The following is a 12,454-nucleotide window of genomic DNA, read 5'->3' on the forward strand; positions in this document are numbered from 1 at the left end:
AGAGAATTGAGAGCAATTAGAGTTGCGAAGCAGAAAAATTTGTGCGTTAGAAAGAGAATCAGGACCATTATTTCCTGGATGAATGAAAGGAAAAAAGAACTGAAGGTGTTGAGTTGCTACAGTAGAGACACGTTGCAGAAGTTCCTAGGTGTGAGTTCCAGCCTTCCTCCTAAGTAGGTTTTTATTTATCAGACAATGAGACCCATTAAGTGGTAATCACCTCACTAAGGAGGCATTTCCCCTAGTATTTTATTTCTGTAAACATCAGGTAATTCTCATTCCAACAAGTTGAACCTATTCAGACAGAACAAAGTATATTATAGAACCACAGTCCCTCTGATGACAACACAGCATGATAAGCCTAAGGCATCCTTTGTCTCTATGTATTTGGATGGAGACATTTTATCCTTAGCACTTTCCACAACAGAGTTGGGTCCTAATTTAAGGAAACTCCCTCCAGATAGAATCTCCTTTAAATGAATGCAAGAACAAAACCTGGAGGCTTGCAGAGGGCCCTTTATATCCCAACAGTCTGTACCAATATTGTTTTTCTGACATGAGCAAGCCTCTATTTTCAAATTCCCTGGAATTCCTTTGGGAAGAATACTTATGTAGTCCAAGTTTAGATACCTATTAAATATTTAATATAAATAATCCCTTTCAAAATATTTTTCTGATTATGGATATGAATAAATTTTCTCTAGGTAATACTAAAAATATGTTTTAAGTGTTTCACACCTGGGTTAAGGGAAAATTATGTTGCTGTAATAAGATGATATCTTGACAGGTGTTATACACCCAAGCCCTAGAAAGCCTACTAAGTGCTAAAAAGGACTTCTTCCTTTACCAAACTTTCATCAGGCTTCTCTGAGCCCTATTCTCAACTAAGCTACATCCTGTCCAGCCCAGTTCAGCAAGAATGAAGCCAAGTCAATTTAGCAAGAATTCACCCCAGACCCCTGATACCTAACCAAGTTCTTCTTAGTAATTTTCCATCCACTGACTCCCTTACCCTGACCATTGGCTATAAATGTTCAGCTGCCCATGTGTTATTCAGAGTCAAATTCAATCTGTTTTATTGCAATAGTCTTGAATAAAGTCCTCCTTGCCTGTTTAACTTGTCTGGCACAATTTCTCTTTAACAGTTCCAGGCACTCTGTTGGGTGTAATAGTATTAGATTGTGTGAGATCTAGCCCCTGCCATTCAAGAGTGTGCAGTTCATTGGGCTGTGCATTAATTCAAGGGCAGTTTATTCATAATGTTTACTATCTTGACCTCCACCCTGTTGTTGAAATCCCACAATTCCCTTGAAGAAGCAGGGCTGGGTCTAGACTTCAGAGGCTTTGCCTTCTTTGCCAATTTGATTGAAAGGAAGATGCATGGAATCTTCTTAGGCTTCTTTGGTGAGAAAACAAGTTGCGTGACAGATCAGCAAGAGAAGCCAGGGCAACATCTGTTGTTGTTGTTTTATTGTTGTTGTTAAGAGACAGGGTCTTACTCTGTTGCATAGACTGAAGTACAGTGGCATCAACACAACTCACAGCAGCCTCGACCCCTGCGTGCTCAAGTGATTCTCCCATCTCAGCCTCCTGAGTAGCTGGGACCACAGGTGCATACCACCAAGCCCAGCTCATCGTTGTGCGTATGTGTCTGTGTCTGTGTGTGTGTGTGTGTGTGTGTGTGTGTGTAAATGGGGTCTTGCTATGTTGCCTAGGCTGGTCTCAAACTCCTGGGCTCAAGTGACCCTCCCGCCTCAGCCTCCCAAAGTGCTGGAATTACAGGCATAAGCCACACTGTGCCTGGCCAACATTTCCTAACAAATGCATTTTTTCTAATTAGTCCTTTTTGCTGACACTCACAAACTGATCAGTGTGTTTAATACAAAGGAGGCCTGCAAACCAAATCACTGCTGACCATGCTGCTCTCACTCTGAAAGTATGCTAGTTGGGTTCTCCAGGAGGGAGATGCTGAGACTAAATTAGGAATACAATAGTGAAGCAGGACATTTCCCTGACCCCTTCACAGGCAGGAACTGGAGTACATGGGTGCTGGCAGGGGCAAACTCCACTCACTTGACCCACTGTGCTCCACCCCTCATGGGACGGGGAGCACAGGTGAGCAGGTGCAGGAGCTGGGACAAGTGCTTTTGAGTACCAGCAAGAGTCCCCTCACCAGGGACCCACCCTCTTCTGCCCAGAATTTCCCTGCCTCCTGTCCCTATCAATAGGTTTATTGGAGGAATAGCTCCCTGAAAGATAAAAGAGAAGAAAGTAGAATTGGGCAGGGAGCATATCCAATGGCAAGTCAGAGCAGATAGTTATGGTCAACCCCAAGAGGATCTTCAGATCAAAAATTGCCCATTAGAGGAGCCTCACACTGGGCAGAAATGGCCATGTCCTAGTAATATCAACCATGCTCAGCCTTCGGCTAGGAGTGCACAGGATGAATGCAGACTGCTCTGAGGTCACTCTTGAAGGTGCTGCAGTTGAATGGCAAGTGCATTTTTGAAGGAAAAGCTGAATGGCACAACACCATGACTGCCAAGAAGAAATATTTCAGAGAAATCAAGAACTTTTCCTAAGAGGCAAATTGCTGTGAAGCATGGATTTCCTTCTGAGTATTAACTATAAGAATGAGCATGAGAATAAAGGACAACATGCCATCCCAAAATATGCCAGATAAGTATTTTGATTATTTTGAGTTGAAAACATTGGAGGAATTGTAGTTTCAGAAAGGATTAGTTGACCTGTCTCTTCCTGCATGTGGCAAGCCATAAAGATTCCTCTGGGAGGGGTGCCCTCACCATACTAGGGTGAGAAAACAGCCTTTATCACCAGACTGGAAATTGGGGCAATTGAGAAGAATAAATATACTTAACAAAGTATATTTTGTTATGCTTAATGAAGTGACCCTTGTTCCACTAGTTTTATAACCCCTATATGTCTATCACCTAGAGACTTCCTTAGAAAATTTACAGCCCTAGCCAGATTTCCTTTATCCTGTTATTTCTTCTCAAATTTTTCATTCTTTGTCTAAAAAATATAAAAGCATCTTGCTTTGACCACTTTTTTGGACTTCACTCTCTTGTGATGATCCTCCTGTTAGAAACAAATGCTTGGTACCTCAAAGAAGAGTCAACATTCCAGCCAAAAGCTTTCTCAGCAAGGCAATTTACTTCTGCAGAAGGGTGCCACTTGCACCTGGCATGGTCACAAGAGCATACTGAACAAGGGAGGAAAGGGGCTTTCATCCCTAGTGCAATTAGTCCCTATTGCTGTGTCCTCTCCCATTGACTGGGGCTGGACTGCACAATCTGAGCTAATCCCAACTGCCTACTTCAAATGGAGCAGGGATGTGGGTTACAGTGGTGGGATGAGCAATTTCCACAGGAAGGTCAGTTACAGAGCAGGTGACCAAGGAAATAGATGTGAGTTATAGATTAGGACCAGCGGGAAGGTTTTTTACTGTAACTAGGGGCAAGGAGGCACAAAGAACAAGGAAGTTAGGTTTGAAAATCGAGATCAAAGAACAAGGAAGCTGAACAAGCTGACTCTTTGAAGAGGAATTCATCGTACCTAACACTCATATACATGTAAAATTAACACAATTTGTATGCTTTTTTCTTGCTAATCTGCCTAGTGTCAGTTTGGTTTCTAGATCCAACCAAAAAGCCCATATAAGATCCTAAGGGGAGTTGAAGGTAATCTGACTCCCATACAGAAATTGTGGGGCAGCGTGGGGCAAACTTTCACTGGCTGGAACATTTGCTTGCTCCAGGACTGCTGCAGCCGAGATCCTGTACCTCTGACAAAAGACTGTCAAAGGTAACATTTCTTACTGTCAGCTTCTTGGATTGCTGTAGTGGTAGCTGGTTGAAGCAAGAATGGTAAGACTGTCTTTTTTCCTCTCGACACTGGGATCAACAGGCGAAAACACTTGTGAACTAGTTCTTTGGGTAAAAAGCGACTTTTGGTGTTTTTGCGAGTGCTCTAGATTTATATTTGATCCTTTTGATCTCAGAAATAGTCTTTATCTTATTTTGTCAAAGTCTTTTTGTATGAGGAACCAGAGGCATAGGTAGAGAACACAGGCATATAAGTCCTTATAATCCTGCTGTTCAAATTGGCCTTCACAGACCAGTGAGTTTACAGTTTTCATCAGGCTAGTGTCTATCTAAACAAACTGTGCTCTGGGTCCCTGAAACAAACAACAACAAAAAATACATGAAGTTCCCCTCTTGTTTTATGTCCTGAGGGCTCGGCTTTGCAACCAAAGAGGACACCCTCTCTAATCACTGCCGTCAGAGGTGCACAAAGAATTGGGTTTGTGTTAGGCAGCCAGTCTGAAGACTGGGGATTCAAGACACGAAAGATATTAAGCAGCACTTTCTTTGTCCAAATGTGCCAAGCTCTCAAGGAGTTTTGTCATAAGATACCAACCCATGAAGAAACTCCCGTCCCAGTATCGCCTGCCTGATATCAGAAATTAGTGGGTTTATAAAAAAGGTGACTCACATTCCATGAGAGACCAGAGACATCATCTGCCCAAACACTCTCCTTAATTGCCTGTGGCAACAAAGTTCTTTGCTTGCTTACTCTATTTCTGAGAGTGAATTTTTAGATCACTGGGGCTGTATCTTCTGTGCCCACTCCAGAAATGCCCCTTGCATCCCTGTAAACATTTATTCTAAGCCTGGAAAGTTACCTTCTGGTCTCTCCATAAAAAGGCTTATTGGATTAAGTCAATATTGGAATATATACACTAATGAAGATCTCAATTGCCAATGACTAGAAGATAGAGCCTTTGAAACAGAAACCCTACTATATTTGAAAAAATTTTGAGAGAGGTTTCATTCTGAAAAATCAACCTTTATGGAAAAATCAGATAGAATAAAGAACCCAGAAAAGTATTATGACTAGCCTTAGAAATTCCCTTAACAAAATTAAAGAACAAAAAGCAGACCTAGAGCAAAAATTGAAATCTACCCCCACTATAAATCCTCCTTCTCCACCCCCTTATACCCTGCTTTATCCCCAACTCCCTGTCCCTGACCCACCAGAGGATCTATTGGATGTCAGGGCCCCTGATATGAACCCCCCTCTTCAACATCCAGCCCCATCTCCTCAGCGTCTTCCTCCTACTGTTTCCCCAACAAAATTCTTTGACTCCTTCAACTTCCTCAGAAAGCCCCTTAGACATACAGCAGCCTTCTTTAACCTTCCTTTCCCTGGATGATTTACAAAAAGCCCTCCTGATCTCAAAACCCAAGGCATACAGGTCATTTGTGTAAAACGTAACAACCAAGAAGTAAAACTGGCACAGTTTCCAAGAACACATGTCAAGGCTCACTTTTTTTCTGTGCCTTACAATCTCTCCTACTTCCCAGGGCTTTGTAATCAGGCTCCATCAGCTCCAGACCTCCATATGCAATGCTCTCTGCGAATGTATCTTAGACCCCCTATTGAAAGAATTTATGTTTCCTGGACAGCAACAGATCTTTTAAATTATAAAGCCATTTTGCCCCCACTTTCAGAAGATCCTACCAAGTTTAGAGAAGCATTGGAGAAACCAGTGCCCATCCGTAATCCCACTCATAGGAACCTTGACTGGCTGCTAAGAGATATACTTCCCTCTCATGATCATACTGCAGTTATTAGACAGGCCAGACAGCCTCCTGGGGAAATCCCCTTCCACAGAAGGAATAGATGGCCGGAGGCCCTCCCTGGCCCAAGCCACTTTCTGGCCCTGCTGCAAATGAGGACATAGCTCAGCTAGACACTGATATTCAGGGCCTGATAGGGACAATACTAGGGGCTTTCCCTCCTAAGATGAACTGGTCTAAGGTTGAATTGTGTATCCAGAAAGAGGGTGAGCACCCCAGGGCATTTGTCGAGAAATTTATGCAGGGTTTTCAAAGGCATATGGCATTAGATCCAGTAGCTCCAGAGCACAGAAATCTTCCATTTCTGCTCTGGCTGGGAATCTTCTTCCTGATATAAAAAGGCAAATCAAAAATAGTACACTTGTTTCAGGTGGTCAGTCTCTAAGCATTATAATAGAAGTAGCCGCTCAATTCTTTGAAAATAGTTTGCAAGAAAATAAGGGGCAAAAGGAAATAAAATCAACAGTCTTTGGTGGAGCTTGAATTTTTACAGAAACAAAGGCGAGCCTCTAAGGATTCAAAGTCTTCTCATACCTTTGGTCAGCACAAGGCTTTTCTAGTTTGCCTTCAGAAACGTGCAGATCATGCAAAAAACTGGGGCATTAGAAAAACCGCTGTCCTATACTTAAGAAAAAAAGAAAGAAACTTTCCCTAAAACCCAGCACCCTCAGAAGGCTCATTTTTCCCCTCCTGTGACACAATACCCCATTGATTGATGGGGTCACCCCAAATCTCACTTGCACCCCAAAGCCCACCATTAAACTTAAAGTAGAGGATGAGGAACTGGATGTAACTGACACTGATAGGACTTCCTTTACTATTCACTCAGTGAAATTATCTCTACTTGTTACCTCTGCCCCTGTTCAAGCAATTGGAATCTCTGGGCAACCTATTATATTGCCCATATCTCAGGACATCCCAACATCCTTAGGTCTTCCTAACACCCACCGTGCCATTCTAGTTTCGGACTCCTCGCCCACAAGTCTTTTAGGTAGAAATTTATTGTGTAAGTTTAGTGCTATAATACAATATAATAAAAAAAAGCATTTTTATTTCTCTACATTCAGACCAAACTTTAAGCTTTCTACTCTCTCAGGGAAACTCATCTTGATTTAAATTCCTCTAAAGAAGATGCAATCTTAAAAGATGGCCCAGCCAGTCCCTAGGCTTCACATGCAAATGAGATTGGACTGCAACTGAGTACAGAACCTGTATGCATTGCATGGAAAAGGAACAAACATTTCACATCAGTAGCTCAGTGTCCCCTCTCATGAGATGCAGAGCAAGAAATCAAACGTATCATAGACTCCCTTTTGTAATAAGATAGGCTTATTTTTCACCGCTTCACCTTGTAACACCCCAATCTTACCAGTAAAGAATAAAGGAAAATTCGATTTAGATGGAAATCAAATATATTGATTTCTGCAAGATATAAGAGCCATAAGCACCTTTGTAATTCCCCACCACCTTGTAATCCCCAATTTGGCTACTATCCCTACCCCAATTCCTGGTGATGCAGCTGGTTTACAGTAGCTTACCTCTGCTCAGCTTTCTTTTCAATTCCATTGCACCCTGACAGAGTTTCTCTTTGCAATTACGTTTAGAGGAAGACAATTAACGTGGACGGGCATGCCTCAGGGATATTGTGAGTACCCTTCAATATTCTCTCCAATCCTTAAAACCACTTGGATTCTGTAGCCTCCACCCAAGGCTCCACCCTCGAGCAATATATTAATGATCTTTTGCTTTGTAACCAAACTAAATAAGATACCCTTACAGGCTCTCTCAGTCTACTAAAGGGACTAGCTGAACCATGCCATGAAGCCTCCAAGTCTAAACTTTAGTTAGTGCAAACAACGGTTACTTTCTTAGGACGTGAAATATCTCAGGGCACTCAGAAGTTTATTCCAAAATGCATTCAGTTGATTTTGTTCAATCCTTTCCCTAAGACAAAAAAGCAGTTGTGTAAATTTCTAGGGGCAGCTGGCTATTGTCAGCAATGGATTTCTAATTTTGAGGCTATTGCCAAACCACTATATGCCCTCTTTCCAGATACCACTCCTTCAGAAAAATTAACATCTTTCAAAACCTTGCAATTATCATTGTCCTACCCCCTTGCTCTTGACTTATCTAATTTTGATAAACCTTTTCACCTCTGTTGTCATTAAAATAATAGGATTGCTGCAGGTATCCTAGGGCAACCCTTTGTGTCTCAGATGCCAATGTGTAGCACATTTCTCATGCCAATGGGATCCTGTGGCAGCAGGCACGCCCCCATGCCTGCATGCAGTAGCAGCAGCTGCCGCCGTAATTACCAAAGTCAGCACCCATACATTAGGTTCCCCATCCACCTCGATGTTTCCCATGCTACGTCCACTCTCTTACAAGTTCTTAAATGCAGCACCTCTCTACACACGGACAGACCACCTAGGAGCAAGCCCTGTTACCAATCCCTCCATTATCTTACACCTTTGTGACACTAAGTCCTGCTGCACTCCTACCCCTCCCTGATGATGAAGATCTGCGTTCCATTCTGCTTGGTTGCCTAGCAGCCACAGGAACGGTTTCAAAGCCATGAGAGGATCTCTCAGACACTCCTTTAGACAACCTAGGCTTGCTGCTACTTTGTAATGCCTCTTGCAAATTTAATTTTAAGGGAAACAATAAATGGCTATGCCATAGTTACATGAGACGCTTGAGGCATACTCTTCACTGACTATAAAGTCAGCCCAGGCTGGTGAACTTATAGCTGTCATTGGAGCTTGAACATTGGCAGAAGGAAAACCTGCCACTATTTACCTGACTCCAGATATGCTTTTGGAGTCTGTCATGCTGTCGGCACAATCTGGAAACCCCATGGATTCTGAACCTCTGCTGGTACTCCTATTGCTAATGGACATATAATCGCTGCCTTATCACAGGCTGTTCACCTTCACACTAAAGTTGCTATTGTTCATTGTCCAGCCCACACTAAGGAGATGGATACTGTATCTTTAGGGAATGGTAGGGCAGAAAAGGCGGCTAAGCACACAGCTAAAAACTGACCCCCTGTTCATTTTTCCAGCCAACTTATGAATTTGCCTTTATCCCTGACAGATATTATATTCAGGTAAATGTCCCAAAATATGAAAATGATAAATAGATACAAAAGGGTGCCAAGCAGTTATCAGATGGATTGTATATTGGGCCAAATGAACTTCCTGTGGCTACTTTTCATTTAACCCTTCGGCTTGTACTTATGTCTCATCAGTTGGGACATATGTCCATAAGAGGGATAGTTGAGGAACTAAAGAATAATTGGTTTTGCCCTGGAATCTACAACATTTCTGTCCAAATTATTCCCCAATGCATTACTTGTAAATCTCACCAAGTTTCTGGAGGAAACCAGCACTCCTCAGGCCGTCCTCCAAGGCCCACACTTCTCCTTGCAGCAGTCCAGATACATTTCATAGATTTACCTCCAGCTCTGGCTTTTCCTGCTGTTTGGTTATTGCCTGCAGGTTTAGTGAATGAACTGAATGCTATCCAGTTAAACATTCTGATGCCACAACAGTGGTAAAGAAATTGGTAATTGAGATTATTCCTCACTTTGGCATCCCTTTATGGATTCAGTCAGACCAAGAAACAGAAGTTTTTCACTAAAAGATTTAAACAGATAAAGACTGTGAAGTTAGAAATGACTTTTTTCATTAAAGAAGTCATAGCTGTGACAAAAATAAAAATGAAAATGGTACAAATATAAAAATAACCAGGTGGAGAAAGTCATGACTGGGATTCACTTCAGCTCCGTGGGAGATTTGGAAATGAATTGGGGCCCAACTGCCTTTAGCTCTATAGACTTATAGAAGCAGACATGGTTTTGCTGTTTGTTTGCCAGACATAGGTCCTAGCAATGCACCTGCTCTCATAGAAATAAGAGAAGGAATTGTACTACTTTACCATCTCAATTGCATGCCAAATAAGAGAGCTACATGTAGATGGATTGATTACTAAGTTACAAGTGAGCTCACAGGCTTAATTCTCCCAAGTGCCGGGGTTGTTCACTGGTGGTCGGTGATTTTTTTTTAACAACAAAAAAAAGACACTTATTGATGGAATATTGTGTATTTATGGAAAAACAAAGTTGCAAATTATGTAGTATAGCTAGCGGTTATTCGCTACCTCCCCTGCTGCAGCTTGGGGTTATTTCTAGCATAGAAAAGATTTAAACTACTATTAAGAGGTATATATAACATCCATTTGTACTGAAGTTCCTGTGGCATTGGCGTGTCTTCTTTCTAATGCCATCAAGTTTGTCATAAGAACAAAGAATCAGCAACTTAGAGCATCCAATTCTCCTTTCACATACTCACCCATCATAGAAGAAACAAAATATATAAAAACTTGAGACAAAAGAACTCAGTTTGGGGTATAGAGGCAAATTTTGACACCTCAGGAAGAATGAGGGTCTATGTAATAAAAGAAGGACCAGGGAGACAGGAATGAGGATACTTGCAAGAAAGAAATTGATATTTGGCAAATAAAAGTATTAAGAGATCATATTTTTACACCTAACTTCCTTAATACAAACCAAAAGAATATCTGTTACCTCTCAACCTGATAATTAAAAGCAAGAAAAGAAGTGATGTACAACCACAGCAGAAACAAAGAAACAATTAAGAGGCAAACTGTCTTGTGGTCTCAATTAGTGGCAAGGTGACCTAAGAGAGGTTCAGAGCAGAAAAAAATACATAATGACTCTTTTTAAAATAAGCCAAGCATAGTATTTTAAATGAACCATTGGAAATAAGAAAAAAATGGATAGCATAAGCAAAAATTGAATTGCATAGAGGAGTTTAAGAACAAATTACCATTTGTTTATATTTCAGTCTCTTTTACAGGAAGGTCAGAGAATTCCATACTGTATTAAAATGCAATTTTTATGCCTAGGAGTCTAATATTGCTGCCTATATAATAATCCTCTTTAAATGGAAAAGACAGATCAGCCTAGCTATGAGCTTCAGCACAGTCAATCTTTGTCTCACAAAAACGTCCAGACTTCCTGAAGATTTTCCAACCATTCTGTGTTTTGCCTGTGAAAATATACTGGTTATGGAAAATCTATTCCTTGGAGAAATTAGACTAACCAAAAGCTGTTTACTTTGCTATCAGTTCCGGGGATCGTGTTATAGATTTACAGCTTTGCCTTTTTGGGGTTATATGGGAGAGGGGGCAAAGAAAGAGAAGGGAGGTAAATGCTATTTTCTTCTCATTTAAGAATATAGTTGGTGGGTAGATTGACATTTTAATCATTGGTTTCAACTGGTTGCTTTTTTGGATTAAAGAAGTGTCTTTAAATGCCACTTGAGTTTTAAATGGGTGAGGATGTGGGTTTTAGTTTATTTTCAACCCTGCTTATTTACTTCTAGATAATAGAAAAGTGAACTGTGGCTAGATGTAAAAATGTATAGATAATCAAATCAACACAACACATTATCACAGCAGAGAAAGGTATAGTATATGTAAGAGTAAGGAACTCATAACAGAAATATTTTAAATTCAAGGATATGTGAAAGCGATCCCAGATTTTTCTCAGCCCCTTAGCTGAACTCACAGCAGGGGTGCCCTGTCTACTTGGCTTGCATCTTTCATCCCCTTGTGGTAGGGAGCATGTGAGTCACTGAGTGCAGGATCCAGCCAGCCACTCAGGGTACCAACACAGGACCAAGCTAAATGCAGGGCCCATGGCCACAGACCAGGTGCAAGCAAGTGAGTGCAGGACCCAGCTGGCCACTCTGGGCACTGACACAGGAGCAAGCTTCATGCAGGTACCACAACCAGACCAGGTATGTCACCCCAAGGGGAATGCAGCAGCGCCCAAGTGACAGTGCCTGTGGCCCCAAAGACCCAGAGGGGATGTTACAGTGCTCCTTTAGTTCTGATGTCCATGGATGGTGATGTGTTAACAGCTCAGTTGGCCCCTTGACTTGTGTTGGGCGGCTGCCCTCCACCAGCGAAGGCAAAGCATTGGTGTGAAAGCCTTTTCTGGGTACCTGCACTCAGTGGGTCCCCCAAGAAGAATGAAGTCACATGGACAGTTGAAGGATGGTAATGGTGGAGAATTTTACTGAGCAATGAAAACAGCTCACAGCAGAGAGGGGAGCTGAAGTGAAGACCAGAAGGGCAGGTTGTCTTCCACAAAGTCAGTTTGTCTCTTCCCCCAAGTCAGGTCATCTCCTCTACAGACTGAGTCTGAGGTCTTTATAGGCATAGGATGGAGTGTGTGTGCTGATTGGTTTGTGAGTATGCAAAAAAGGTTAAAGTGAAAACACTCAAAGGTGGGCACGACAATATAGAAAACCAATTAGGAAAGGGTAGGTATATGTAAAATGGGCGAAGGGTGGGGATCAACCAGAGGAAAGTGCACCAAACAGAAGGACAAGTTTTCAACCCGGTCTGGGGATTTAACTTGTAGCTTGGCTTTCAGGCTTTAAATTGTCTTTCACTTGGACGTGCGGTTTCACTGGGTGCCCACCCCTATCTGCCTAGGCATTTGGTTGCCTCCTGTCACTATCAAAAGTGTCTATCAAAAATGACTCCATAGAAAACATAACTAGGCAAGGATTCGGAAAACTTTTTCTGGGGAGTCTCCGCCTTTAAGATTTTTCTATTTTCAAAAATTATCTGTAATAAACCATTTTAAAACTCAGCGAATTAAAACCACAATTATTTATTCTCACATATATATCTATGGTTGTTTGGGTGGTTTTGCTTCAATCAGTGGCTTCAGCCTGGCTTGATCCCTTTTTGCC

This window comes from Sapajus apella, unplaced genomic scaffold, assembly GCF_009761245.1.
Source record: "Sapajus apella isolate SASKATOON/1434 unplaced genomic scaffold, GSC_monkey_1.0 scaffold103, whole genome shotgun sequence".
Classification (NCBI taxonomy): domain Eukaryota; kingdom Metazoa; phylum Chordata; class Mammalia; order Primates; family Cebidae; genus Sapajus; species Sapajus apella.